A 15,286-nucleotide genomic window follows, 5' to 3' on the forward strand; every position below is an offset into this window, starting at 1 on the left:
GTGTGAACAGTCTTGTTCTACGAGTTGGTGTGAGCTGTGTCCTGTCCTGCTGTGAATTGTTTTCCATCCAGGAAAAGGTAGGTCCTTAGGTTCCAGCGCAGAGTTGTCCTTATCGGGACGATCGTCCTGCTTGCAGGCAGGTTTTCATGTGGCAGTTGTCCCTTTAGAGTATGCATATGTTATGTCTGCCCATGAGTTCAGTACACAGTCCTACTTTTGTTGTTCAGTGTGCATTGTGTGTGTGCTTCTGGCATTCTCTGTATAAGCGGATGAGAGGGACTGAACAATCGCTGTATGAACTGACTGATAATTGGATGAGCCACCGATGATTTTCAGGACTGCATAAAATAGGGTAGGGCTTATTATCAGGGCAGGACTTATTTTTGAAGAAAACTGGTAGTATTTCAGAAGATACTACTTTGGAGGTCCTCACCATAAGCTTCCATCCTAGGTCCCTGAAATAGTTTTTAAGGACCTTCCACCCTCCTCTAACTTTGTCATTGGTGCCAATGCGCTCCCTGACCGCTGGACCCTCACCAGCCCCTCCCAGAAACCCTTAGGGTTTCTTCACAAGGGTGGGATTTTGTCCTGTTATGCAATTGTGATAATCACGGCGAAATAATGGGATGAAACTAAAGCATTGAGTTCGTTTTCACTATTGGGGTTCTCTCACATTAATAGTACGGGCGAGAACAGATAGGACTTGCTCTAGTGCTTAGTTTGAGTCCATGCGTTACTATGCTCCGTAGCAGCGAGTGTCGTGGCGCATACAGCCAAGTGAGGAGGCCCTTAGTTTGGAGTATAGGTTCACTAGAAGTCACCATGTTAATGGATGGGTAGCAGGGACCTGTGAGATCTCCGTGCTTTCCAGCTGCAGACGGGGGTTGTGCATCCTCTGCCGCCCCCGCCTCGGCCGCCAGGTGTCGCTGCGCTCCCCTCTCCGCCGGGCTCATTGAAGCCGCAGATTGCATGACGTCTCCAGCGCTTTAGCCTCCGCTGCTCCTCGCTGTCACACGAGACCTCTCTGCTCGCCCCCTGAAGCTGATGAGGATTGCGGGGGCTCCTCCAGCGGGGGGCTGCTGGCAGCATGGGGGGGCTCTGAGGAGGCACCCCGTCTCCTGCATCTGAAGCCTTCTCGTCCGGCAGGAGCAACATGCGGCTGTGAGCCCCATCATACAGGTACATCGCGCTGCACGGGGCTGGGGGGCGCAGGGGAGCGCTGGAGCCCCCTGGTGACCCCGGAGTGCCACGGAGGGTCCCTGGAGGACGCGGCGGCTCTCGGCAGCTTCTTGCCTTAAATAATAGGAACATAATGGCTTTTCAGGCAATAAAGGGTTAATTGTGGGAGCCGATCACCCTAATTACACCTGCAGATTGTGTTATCCGTGACCAATGGGGGAAGCTGCAGGGCAGAAGTTTGATGGCTCCAGTATCTGCATGCTTGCTGTATACGCTGGGTATATACTCCTGCAGCTGGCTGGGTATATATGTGGGATCATTAGTTTATTTCTGTGTCGATCCTCCGATGTGAGACTGATTATCACATATCTGATCTCCGTATGTACCATGATGGGGGCACTACAGGTCCCAGCAGCCGAGGACGTCATTTAGAAACATTGTAATGTCATCAACTACATAGCAGAAGTGTTTGCACTTTTCCCTGGATGCTCCCAACAAGCGTCAGTCACCCTGCTCCATATTGTCTCCAGGGTGAGCGGTCTGCGCCGCGTACACACATCGTATAACGGGACGGGTTATTATGTATCTTCTGCGCATAACAGGACGTGTTATTATATATCTTCTGTATATAACAGGATGGGTTATTATGTATCTTCTGCGCATAACAGGACGTGTTATTATATATCTTCTGTATATAACAGGACGGGTTATTATGTATCTTCTGCGTATAACAGGACGGGTTATTATGTATCTTCTGTGTATAACATATGGGGTTATTATATATCTTCTGTATATAACAGGACGGGTTATTATGTATCTTCTGTATATAACAGGATGTGTTATTATATATCTTCTGCGTATAACAGGATGTGTTATTATATATCTTCTGTGTATAACAGGATGGGTTATTATGTATCTTCTGCGAATAACAGGACAGGTTATTATATATCTTCTGTGTATAACAGAACGGGTTGTTATGTATCTTCTGCAAATAACAGGACGGGATATTATGTATCTTCTGTGTATAACAGGACGGGTTATTATGTATCTTCTGTGTATAACAGGACGGGTTATTAAGTATTTTCTGCGTATAACAGGGCCGGTTATTATATATCTTCTGCACACAACAGGATGAGTTATTATATATATTTCATGTGTAACTGGACGGCTTATTAAGGATCTCCTGTGTATAACATATGGGGTTATTATATATCTTCTGCGTAGAACAGGATGGGTTATTATGTATCTTCTGCGCATAACAGGACGGGATATTATGTATCTTCTGCGCATAACAGGACGGGATATTAAGTATCTTCTGCGTAAACCAGGACCGGTTATTATGTATCTTCTGCGCATAACAGGATGAGCTATTATATATATTTCATGTGTAACAGGACGGCTTATTAAGGATCTTCTGCGTATAACATATGGGGTTATTATATATCTTCTGTATATAACAGGACGGGTTATTATGTATCTTCTGTGTATAACAGGACGGGTTATAATGTATCTTCTGCGCATAACAGGACGAGTTATTAAGTATCTTGTGCGCATAACAGGACGGGTTATTATATATCTTCTGTGTATAACAGGACGGGATATTATGTATCTTGTGCGTATAACGGGACGGGTTATAATGTATCTTCTGCGCATAACAGGACGGGTTATTATATATCTTCTGTGTATAACAGGACGGGTTATTATATATCTTCTGTGTATAACAGGAAGGGATATTATGTATCTTGTGCGTATAACGGGACGGGTTATAATATATCTTCTGCGCATAACAGGACGAGCTATTATATATATTTCATGTGTAACAGGACGGCTTATTAAGGATCTTCTGCGTATAACATATGGGGTTATTATATATCTTCTGTATATAACAGGACGGGTTATTATGTATCTTCTGCGTATAACGGGACGGGTTATAATATATCTTCTGCGCATAACAGGACGGGTTATTAAGTATCTTCTGCGTATAACGGGACGGGTTATAATATATCTTCTGCGCATAACAGGACGGGTTATTAAGTATCTTCTGCGTATAACAAGATCGGTTATTATGTATCTTCTGCGCATAACATGACGGGTTATTATATATCTTCCGTGTATAACAGGACAGGTTATTATTTTCCTTCTGTGTATAACAGGACGGGTTATTATGTATCTTCTGCGCAAAACAGGACTGGTTATTAAGTATCTTCAGTGTATAACGGGACGGGTTATTAAGTATCTTCAGTGTATAACGGGACGGGTTATTATGTATCTTCAGTGTATAACGGGACAGGTTATTATGTATCTTCAGTGTATAACGGGACGGGTTATTATGTATCTTCAGTGTATAACGGGACGGGTTATTATGTATCTTCTGTGTATAACTGGACGGGTTATTATATATCTTCAGTGTATAACGGGACGGGTTATTATGTATCTTCTGTGTATAACGGGACGGGTTATTATATATCTTCAGTGTATAACGGGACGGGTTATTATATGTCTTCAGTGTATAACAGGACGGGTTATTATATATCTTCAGTGTATAACAGGACGGGTTATTATATATCTTCAGTGTATAACAGGACAGGTTATTATATATCTTCAGTGTATAACGGGACGGGTTATTATGTATCTTCTGTGTATACCGGGATAGGTTATTATATATCTTCAGTGTATAACGGGACGGGTTATTATATATCTTCAGTGTATAACGGGACAGGTTATTATGTATCTTCTGTGTATAACGGGATGGGTTATTATATATCTTCAGTGTATAACGGGACGGATTATTATGTATCTTCTGTGTATAACGGGACGGGTTATTATGTATCTTCAGTGTATAACGGGACGGGTTATTATGTATCTTCTGTGTATAACGGGACGGGTTATTATGTATCTTCTGTGTATAACGGGATGGGTTATTATATATCTTCTGTGTATAACGGGACGGGTTATTATATGTCTTCAGTGTATAACAGGACGGGTTATTATGTATCTTCAGTGTATAACGGGACGGGTTATTATGTATCTTCTGTGTATAACGGGACGGGTTATTATATGTCTTCAGTGTATAACAGGACGGGTTATTATGTATCTTCAGTGTATAACGGGACGGGTTATTATATGTCTTCAGTGTATAACAGGACGGGTTATTATGTATCTTCTGCGTATAACAGGACGGGTTATTATGTATCTTCTGTGTATAACAGGACGGGATATTATGTATCTTCTGTGTATAACGGGACGGGTTATTATGTATCTTCTGTGTATAAAGGGACGGGTTATTATGTATCTTCTGTGTATAACGGGACGGGTTATTATGTATCTTCTGTGTATAACGGGACGGGTTATTATATATCTTCAGTGTATAACGGGACGGGTTATTATGTATCTTCTGTGTATAACGGGACGGGTTATTATATATCTTCAGTGTATAACGGGACGGGTTATTATATGTCTTCAGTGTATAACAGGACGGGTTATTATATATCTTCAGTGTATAACAGGACGGGTTATTATATATCTTCAGTGTATAACAGGACAGGTTATTATATATCTTCAGTGTATAACGGGACGGGTTATTATGTATCTTCTGTGTATACCGGGATAGGTTATTATATATCTTCAGTGTATAACGGGACGGGTTATTATATATCTTCAGTGTATAACGGGACAGGTTATTATGTATCTTCTGTGTATAACGGGATGGGTTATTATATATCTTCAGTGTATAACGGGACGGATTATTATGTATCTTCTGTGTATAACGGGACGGGTTATTATGTATCTTCAGTGTATAACGGGACGGGTTATTATGTATCTTCTGTGTATAACGGGACGGGTTATTATGTATCTTCTGTGTATAACGGGATGGGTTATTATATATCTTCTGTGTATAACGGGACGGGTTATTATATGTCTTCAGTGTATAACAGGACGGGTTATTATGTATCTTCAGTGTATAACGGGACGGGTTATTATGTATCTTCTGTGTATAACGGGACGGGTTATTATATGTCTTCAGTGTATAACAGGACGGGTTATTATGTATCTTCAGTGTATAACGGGACGGGTTATTATATGTCTTCAGTGTATAACAGGACGGGTTATTATGTATCTTCTGCGTATAACAGGACGGGTTATTATGTATCTTCTGTGTATAACAGGACGGGATATTATGTATCTTCTGTGTATAACGGGACGGGTTATTATGTATCTTCTGTGTATAAAGGGACGGGTTATTATGTATCTTCTGTGTATAACGGGACGGGTTATTATGTATCTTCTGTGTATAACGGGACGGGTTATTATATATCTTCAGTGTATAACGGGACGGGTTATTATGTATCTACTGTGTATAATGGGACGGGTTATTATGTATCTTCAGTGTATAACGGGACGGGTTATTATGTATCTTCTGTGTATAACGGGATGGGTTATTATGTATCTTCTGTGTATAACGGGACGGGTTATTATGTATCTACTGTGTATAATGGGACGGGTTATTATGTATCTACTGTGTATAATGGGACGGGTTATTATGTATCTTCAGTGTATAACGGGACGGGTTATTATGTATCTTCTGTGTATAACGGGATGGGTTATTATATATCTTCTGTGTATAACGGGATGGGTTATTATATATCTTCTGTGTATAACGGGACGGGTTATTATGTATCTTCTGTGTATAACGGGACGGGTTATTATGTATCTACTGTGTATAATGGGACGGGTTATTATGTATCTTCAGTGTATAACGGGACGGGTTATTATGTATCTTCAGTGTATAACGGGATGGGTTATTATGTATCTTCTGTGTATAACGGGATGGGTTATTATATATCTTCTGTGTATAACGGGATGGGTTATTATATATCTTCTGTGTATAACGGGATGGGTTATTATATATCTTCTGTGTATAACGGGACGGGTTATTATATATCTTCTGTGTATAACGGGACGGGTTAGTATGTATCTTCTGTGTATAACGGGACGGGATATTATGTATCTTCTGTGTATAACGGGACGGGATATTATGTATCTTCTGTGTATAACGGGATGGGTTATTATATATCTTCTGTGTATAACGGGATGGGTTATTATATATCTTCTGTGTATAACGGGACGGGTTATTATATATCTTCTGTGTATAACGGGACGGGTTAGTATGTATCTTCTGTGTATAACGGGATGGGTTATTAAGTATCTTCTGTGTGTTTAGTGATACATACACTTTATAGGCCTGAGCTCAGTGATAAGTATCCTCCCTGCTGTCACAATGGATGTGGTAGATTATATTGGGGTCTCTGTATCAGTAGGGTTGCTTTTATGGCCCCTTTATTTACTACATGCGGCCCCCCGCCACCATTTGTGCCACATCTCCAAATCCTATCTTTACAGCCACTAAACAAATGCCACCTACCTCCAACCCTACAATATGGTATATAGGCTGTGCTTCCTGCTTACTCCCATCATCCATGTAATCAGGGAGGGCCCAGAGAAGTCTTCAGCACCACGGTCAGCGCTGCCTGCCAGGGTAACTGTAGATAGCCGACTGTCTTACCCTCCCCCCCCCTTGTAGGAATGCTTTGTAATTCTAGGAACAAATGAACAGATTTTTAATTACAGGCCATCTCCTCTATCAGAGACTCGTCTTGGTGCTCCAGGGATTATAACACAAAGGGTTAAAAACCAACCTCCGCTGCCTTGTTGCTCCATAGTAGTGAAGAAGCAGCGGTGGCTCAGGCCTCTTCATGTAGTAGTCCGTGATATTGTTGGCGTGTGCTCTGCGGTCACAGGACTCTTCTGTACGCTCTGTCATTACTCTTATGTGAGAGTAGCCAGTTGGGTTGTAGTATAAGGGAGCACAAAAACAGAGGGATCAGAACGGTGTGCACAGGCCTTATAGAGGGAGTATATCTATCTATCTATCTATCATCTATCTATCTATCTATCATCTATCTATCTATCTATCATCTATCTATCTATTTATCCTTCTATCTCATATCTATCTCTCTCATATCAATCATCCATCTATCTATCTCATATCTATCTATCTCCTATCTCTCTATCTATCTATCCCATATCTATCTATCTATCCCATATCTCTCTATATCTATCTGTCTATCTCCTATCTATCTATCTATCTATCTATCTCCTATCTATCTCCTATCTATCTATCTGATATCTCCTATCTATCTATCTTTCTCCTATCTATCTCTCTATCTCTCTATCTCTCTATCTCTCTATCTCTCTATCTATCTATCTATCTCTCTATCTCTCTATCTATCTTTCTCCTATCTATCTCTCTATCTCTCTATCTATCTATCTATCTATCTCCTATCTATCTATCTTTCTCCTATCTATCTCTCTATCTATCTATCTATCTCTCTCCTATCTATCTCCTATCTATCTATCTATCTATCTATCTATCTATCTCATATCTCTCTATCTCCTATCTATCTATCTATCTATCTATCTATCTATCTATCTATCTCTCTATCCCATATCTCTCTATCCCATATCTCTCTATCCCATATCTCTCTATCCCATATCTCTCTATCCCATATCTATCTATCTGATATCTCCTATCTATCTATCTATCTATCTATCTATCTATCTATCTATCTATCTATCTATCTATCTATCTATCTATCTCCTATCTATCTATCTCCTATCTATCTCCTATCTATCTATCTATCTATCTATCTATCTATCTATCTATCTATCTATCTATCTATCTATCTATCCCATATCTATCTATCTGATATCTCCTATCTATCTATCTCCTATCTATCTATCTATCTATCTATCTCCTATCTATCTATCTATCTATCTATCTATCTCCTATCTATCTATCTATCTTTCTATCTATCTCCTATCTATCTATCTATCTATCTATCTATCTCCTATCTATCTATCTATCTATCTCCTATCTATCTATCTATCTCCTATCTATCTATCTATCTATCTATCTATCTATCTATCTCCTATCTATCTATCTATCTATCTATCTATCTATCTATCTATCTCCTATCTATCTATCTATCTATCTATCTATCTATCTATCTATCTATCTATCTATCTATCTCCTATCTATCTATCTATCTATCTCCTATCTATCTATCTATCTATCTATCTCCTATTTATCTCCTATCTATCTATCTATCTATCTCCTATCTATCTATCTCCTATCTATCTATCTCCTATCTATCTATCTCCTATCTATCTATCTCCTATCTATCTATCTCCTATCTATCTATCTCCTATCTATCTATCTCCTATCTCTCTATCTCCTATCTCTCTATCTCCTATCTCTCTATCTCCTATCTCTCTATCTCCTATCTATCTATCTCCTATCTCTCTATCTCCTATCTATCTATCTATCTATCTATCTATCTCCTATCTATCTATCTATCTATCTCCTATCTATCTATCTCCTATCTCTCTATCTCCTATCTCTCTATCTCCTATCTCTCTATCTCCTATCTCTCTATCTCCTATCTATCTATCTCCTATCTCTCTATCTCCTATCTATCTATCTATCTATCTATCTATCTATCTCCTATCTATCTATCTATCTATCTATCTATCTATCTCCTATCTATCTATCTATCTATCTATCTATCTATCTATCTATCTATCTATCTATCTATCTATCTATCTATCTATCTATCTCCTATCTATCTATCTCCTATCTATCTATCTATCTCCTATCTATCTATCTATCTATCTATCTATCTCCTATCTATCTATCTATCTATCTATCTATCTATCTATCTATCTATCTCCTATCTATCTATCTATCTATCTATCTCCTATCTATCTATCTCCTATCTATCTATCTATCTCCTATCTATCTATCTCCTATCTATCTATCTATCTATCTATCTATCTATCTATCTCCTATCTATCTATCTCCTATCTCTCTATCTCCTATCTCTCTATCTCCTATCTCTCTATCTCCTATCTCTCTATCTCCTATCTCTCTATCTCCTATCTCTCTATCTCCTATCTATCCATCTATCTATCTATCTCCTATCTATCTATCTATCTATCTATCTCCTATCTCTCCCATATCTCTCTATCTCTATCTATTTATCTCTCTTAACAGAAGAGCAGTCGTTTCCTGTTAGATGTAATAAGGGTGTATATTACCTGGTCCTCCTTATCCTGTTCTAGTCATTTCCCGTTCTCGCCCGGATATTGCTGAGCGCGTCTCTCTGTACACACAGACATATGTTTCAGTTAGTTTTGTCCAGTCTCACCCCCATCACAGCGGCGTCTGTTTCCTTCCTCTCCGAGCAGGGAGCGCGGCGTCCTCCATCCTCTGGCTGTATTCACACCAGCATATATACTCACCTATTTACCTGCCTAAATACGCCAGCTGAATGCATTGAATCCAGCCCACTATTTCTGATGGCCGGCATATTTACGCTCGTGTGAAGGCCGCCTCTGTGAGCTGTCATTGGACGTAACATCCTGCCTTATATCACATTAAGGATGATAAGGGCCATTAAAAAAGACATTATTGGGAAAATATAGGCTGAGTGTGGAAAGAGTACCATCAGTATCAGAGACAGAAGGTTTTCTCGTCCGTAGCTATCCCATAATTTCCTCTATTTTTTTTGTCTATATGTTACCTGTCCTTTTCTTTTGTATCGTTAAGAAGTGTTATATGTGAGCCCACAATTTTAATATATACTAATAAAAGGCATTTAATTTTAATCTATATCTGTGAAGGGTTTCTGCAAACAATATATAGATTTTCATACCACTGTGATTTGGTCATAATTTCCTCTAGAGAGCGCTATTCTGTTTCTCTTGTAGTCTTTGCAGGTCCACCTTTCTCCTAAAGCGTGCCTACAATCCTACAGCCTTTGAGAACACAAGGTCAGATGGAGGATCCATCAAACAGCGGTACTTTTATTTCTTAATTCTATCTGCTATTTTGACTTAGAGTCCCGCCATGGGAACGGACTCCAGGCAAGAAGATTCAATGTATGAAATTGTAAAAATTCTAAATAGGATCTTAGATTCCCTTTATTTAAACTGATAGATATGAGATACATAGTTATGAGATAGAAAGATATGAGATAGATAGATAGATAAATAGATATATATGAGGTAGATAGATAGATATGAAATAGATAGATGGATAAATACATAGAGAAATAGATAGGAGATAGATAAATAGTTATGAGATAGAAAGATATGAGATGGATAGATAGATAGATAGATAGATATGAGATAAATAGATAGATATGAGATAGATAAGAGATATATAAATATGAGATTGATAGATATGAAATAGATAGATACATAGATAGATATGGGAGATAGATATGAGATAGAGAGATATGGGATAGATAGATATGAGATAGATAGATAGATAGATAGATAGATAGATAGGAGAATGATAGATGGGAGATAGATAGACAGATAGATGGATACATATGAGAGATATGAGATAGAGAGATAGATAGAGAGATAGATAGAGAGATAGATATGAGATAGATAGGAGATAGATAGATATGCGATAGATAGGAGATAGATATGAGACAGATAGATACATATGAGAGATATGAAATATATATGAGATAGATAGATATGAGATAAATAGATAATATGAGATAAATGGATAGATAGATAGATAGATAGATAGATGATAGAGAGGAGATAGATCGATAGATAGATAGATAGATAGATAGGAGATACATAGATAGATAGGAGATACATAGATAGATAGATAGATGGAGAGAGATAGATAAATAGTTATGAGATAGAAAGATATGAGATGGATAGATAGATAGATATGAGATAAATAGATAGATATGAGATAGATAGATGTGAGATAGATAGATAGATAGGAGATAGAGAGATGTGAGATAGATAGGAGATAGATAGATAGGAGATTGATAGATAGATAGGAGATAGATAGATAGATAGATAGGAGATTGATAGATAGATATGAGATTGATAGATAGATAAATAGATACATATATATATATATGAGGTAGATAGATAGATATGAAATAGATAGATACATAGATAGATATGGGAGATAGAGAGATAGATATTAGAGAGATAGGAGATAGTTAGATAGATATGAGATAGATAAATAGTTATGAGATAGATGGATATGAGATAAATAGATAGATGTGAGATAGATAGGAGATCGATATGAGATAGATAGATAGATATGAAATAGATATACATTGATAGATATGGAAGATAGATAGACATGAGATAGGTAGATAAATACAGAGATAGATAGATATGAGATAAATGGATAGATAGAGGTGAGATAGATATGAAATCGATATGAGATAGATAAATAGATAGGAGATAGATTTGTATAGCGCCAACATATTCCGCAGCGCTTACATAGACAGGGGGAACACACAAGAAAAGGACAAACATTACAGAACCACGGTTACATAGTAATCAGCTGATGGAAACAAGAGGGGTGCGGGTCCGGCTCCAACGAGCTTATATACTACGAATAGTGGGGGGATACAGAAGGTAAAGGGTCTGGAGATGTGCGCAGTATGGAGAGGGGGAGATGGGCACAGTATGGAGAGGGGGAGATGGGCACAGTATGGAGAGGGGGAGATGGGCACAGTATGGAGAGGGGGAGATGGGCACGGTATGGCGGGGTGGACAGTGAGGGATTCTATACACATAGACAATGGTCAGACATTAAGCCATGTGACGGCACGATGGGTGTGACTGCAGGGGGTGGTTGATGGCAGTTGACAGGAGATTGCAGTCGGTAGGTCAGGGAGCATGTTATCAGGCGGAGTACAGAGGGGTTTGTTTAGGGAATGCGGTATGCCTCCCTGAAGAGGTGTGTTTTTAGAGCACGCGTGAAGTTCTGGGAGTCCTGGATTGCTCGGGTAGCCTTTGGTAGTGCATTCCAGAGGACCGGTGCTGCTCTGGAGAAGTCTTGGAGGCGGGAATGAGAAGTTCGAATTAGAGGGGTGTGCAGTCTACTTTCATTAGTAGAGCGGAGAGCCCGGGCTGGGTGATGGATTGAGATAAGGGAGGCGATATAGGGGGCGCTGCGCTGTGGATGAGGGATACAATATAGGGGGGCGCTGTGCTGTGGATGAGGGATACAATATAGGGGGGTGCTGTGCTGTGGATGAGGGTAGTGAGTTTAAATTGTATTCTGTATTTAACGGGCAGCCAGTGCAGTGACTGGCACAGGGCAGAGGCGTCCGAGTAGCGGCTGGACAGGAAGATGAGCCTGGCTGCCGCATTCAGGATGGATTGATAGATAGATGGTACATTCACTTTCTTCACTGCACTTGTGGATGAACCTACAAAGTGACTGATCTTCCTGCAGTTCTGTAGCGGCGGCAGAATACATCATTATAGATTCCAAAAATCCAGGACTCGTTGATCTGGAAATCCACTAATCCACCATGTGCCAGAAATAATCCCACAGGAGATTAGCATGATCATCCTGCAATCAGAAGTGTGTCATATCCGCTACCGGCAGCTGCCACTGGGGGGCTCACTGCAAACACATTTACACTGCTGCTTTTCAATACTAACTGCAGAAATTCATCTATCATTAGCTCCCCCTAGTGGTGACTGCATGTCGATGTAATTCTAACAGTTTTAACATTTGTAGGTAATTTGGTGTTTGTGTGTGAATAATTAGGATCTCTTCTTGGATTTAGCATTGATTTAGTTATTTAGGACTTGAGCAGATATGTTATGTTTCACTTACTTGTCTAAGAAAAGCATCATACCTGCTGGAAGGTCATCTCCTACTTGCTGACTTCCTGCAGGGACAGCACAGCTGATCCTTTGGTGTGGTTCAGCTGACCTCACTGCTCCATTAGCCTTATATAGGTTGGAGTTCCTCACTAGCTCGCCTCCTCTAGGTATTTCAGGCTTCTGTAGTGGGGATGCTGGTGATAGCGGACACAATGTACGTATTCATCCAGTTCTAGTCTTGTTCCTCTGGTCTCTATAATTCCTGTCCTGTTTCTTAGCCTCCGGCTTTCTCTACACATTGCATATTAGTGTCTGCCAAGCCTCCGTATTCAGCTTGCTTGTTTGGCTTCAGTCTGGGTTCTAGTGCCTTCTTGTTCTCAGGGACAGTATTTTAAACAAGATCGCAAGTTGGGACACGTCAATTGCACACACTCTGACCAAACACATACTAACGGCACACGCCGAGCACACACAGATACTGACCGCACACGACGAGCACACACACATACTGACCGCACACGCCGAGCACACACACTTACTGACCGCACACGCCGAGCACACACACTTACTGACCGCACACGCCGAGCACACACACTTACTGACCGCACACGCCGAGCACACACACATACTGACCGCACACGCCGAGCACACACACATACTGACCGCACACGCCGAGCACACACACATACTGACCGCACACGCCGAGCACACACACATACTGACCGCACACGCCGAGCACACACACATACTGACCGCACACGCCGAGCACACACACATACTGACCGCACACGCCGAGCACACACACATACTGACCGCACACGCCGAGCACACACACATACTGACCGCACACGCCGAGCACACACACATACTGACCGCTCACGCCGAGCACACACACATACTGACCGCACACGCCGAGCACACACACATACTGACCGCACACGCCGAGCACACACACATACTGACCGCACACGCCGAGCACACACACATACTGACCGCACACGCCGAGCACACACACATACTGACCGCACACGCCGAGCACACACACATACTGACCGCTCACGCCGAGCACACACACATACTGACCGCTCACGCCGAGCACACACACATACTGACCGCACACGCCGAGCACACACACATACTGACCGCACACGCCGAGCACACACACATACTGACCGCACACGCCGAGCACACACACATACTGACCGCACACGCCGAGCACACACACATACTGACCACACACGCCGAGCACACACACATACTGACCGCACACGCCGAGCACACACACATACTGACCGCACACGCCGAGCACACACACATACTGACCGCACACGCCGAGCACACACACATACTGACCGCACACATTGAGCACACACATACTGACCGCACACGCCGAGCCCACACATGCTGACCGCACACGCCGAGCACACACACATACTGACCGCACACGTTGAGCACACACATACTGACCGCACACGCCGAGCACACACATACTGACCGCACACGTTGAGCACACACATACTGACCGCACCCGCCGAGCACACACACATACTGACCGCACACGTTGAGCACACACATACTGACCGCACACGCCGAGCACACACACATACTGACCGCACACGTTGAGCACACACATACTGACCGCACACGCCGAGCACACACACATACTGACCGCACACGCCCCGCATCATTCCTTCCATCAGTATTTCATTTTTCCTTGTTTCCTCCAATAAAATGTAATAACATATAAAACAATGTAACAATCTATCTGTAAACGATCGGCTTTGGCCCCTCCCACACTCACAGCCGCCGCCATTGGTTCATCTTCCCACTTCTTGAGTTGTGTCTCGTACACCGGAATGTCAGAGCCGGAGGTGCGATTTACGTGAACGCGGAGCCTGCGGCACTTCTGAAGGTCTTGGAGCCTTTTATACATGAGGTCTGTTTACTGCCATCCGGTTAATAAGCTTCTTGGAATCAGACGCTGACCGCCCCGATCTTTATGGCTGACCGCCCCGATCTTTATGGCTGACCGCCCCGATCTTTATGGCTGACCGCCCCGATCTTTATGGCTGACCGCCCAGATCTTTATGGCTGACCGCCCCGATCTTTATGGCTAACCGCGCCGATCTTTATGGCTGACCGCCCCGATCTTTATGGCTGACCGCCCCGATCTTTATGGCTGACCGCCCCGATCTTTATGGCTGACCGCCCCGATCTTTATGGCTGACCACCCCGATCTTTATGGCTGACCGCGCCGATCTTTATGGCTGACCGCCCCGATCTTTATGGCTGACCGCCCCGATCTTTATGGCTGACCGTGCCGATCTTTATGGCTGACCGCCCAAATCTTTATGGCTGACCGCGCCGATCTTTATGG

At 41.8% G+C, this 15,286-nt stretch overlaps 1 protein-coding gene across 1 annotated transcript in view; it reads left to right on the plus strand.

Annotated features, from left to right (window-relative positions):
• The first annotated feature begins 1,019 nt into the window (after positions 1–1,019).
• Positions 1,020–15,286, plus strand: part of KCNJ6 (potassium inwardly rectifying channel subfamily J member 6) — a 198,350-nt gene continuing 184,083 nt past the window's right edge. Inside the window, exon 1 of the mRNA XM_066598971.1 lies at positions 1,020–1,179. The gene's annotated coding sequence lies outside the window, so the exon portion shown is untranslated. The remainder of the gene's footprint in view (positions 1,180–15,286) is intronic.

This window comes from Eleutherodactylus coqui, chromosome 4 (genome assembly GCF_035609145.1).
Source record: "Eleutherodactylus coqui strain aEleCoq1 chromosome 4, aEleCoq1.hap1, whole genome shotgun sequence".
Lineage (NCBI taxonomy): Eukaryota > Metazoa > Chordata > Amphibia > Anura > Eleutherodactylidae > Eleutherodactylus > Eleutherodactylus coqui.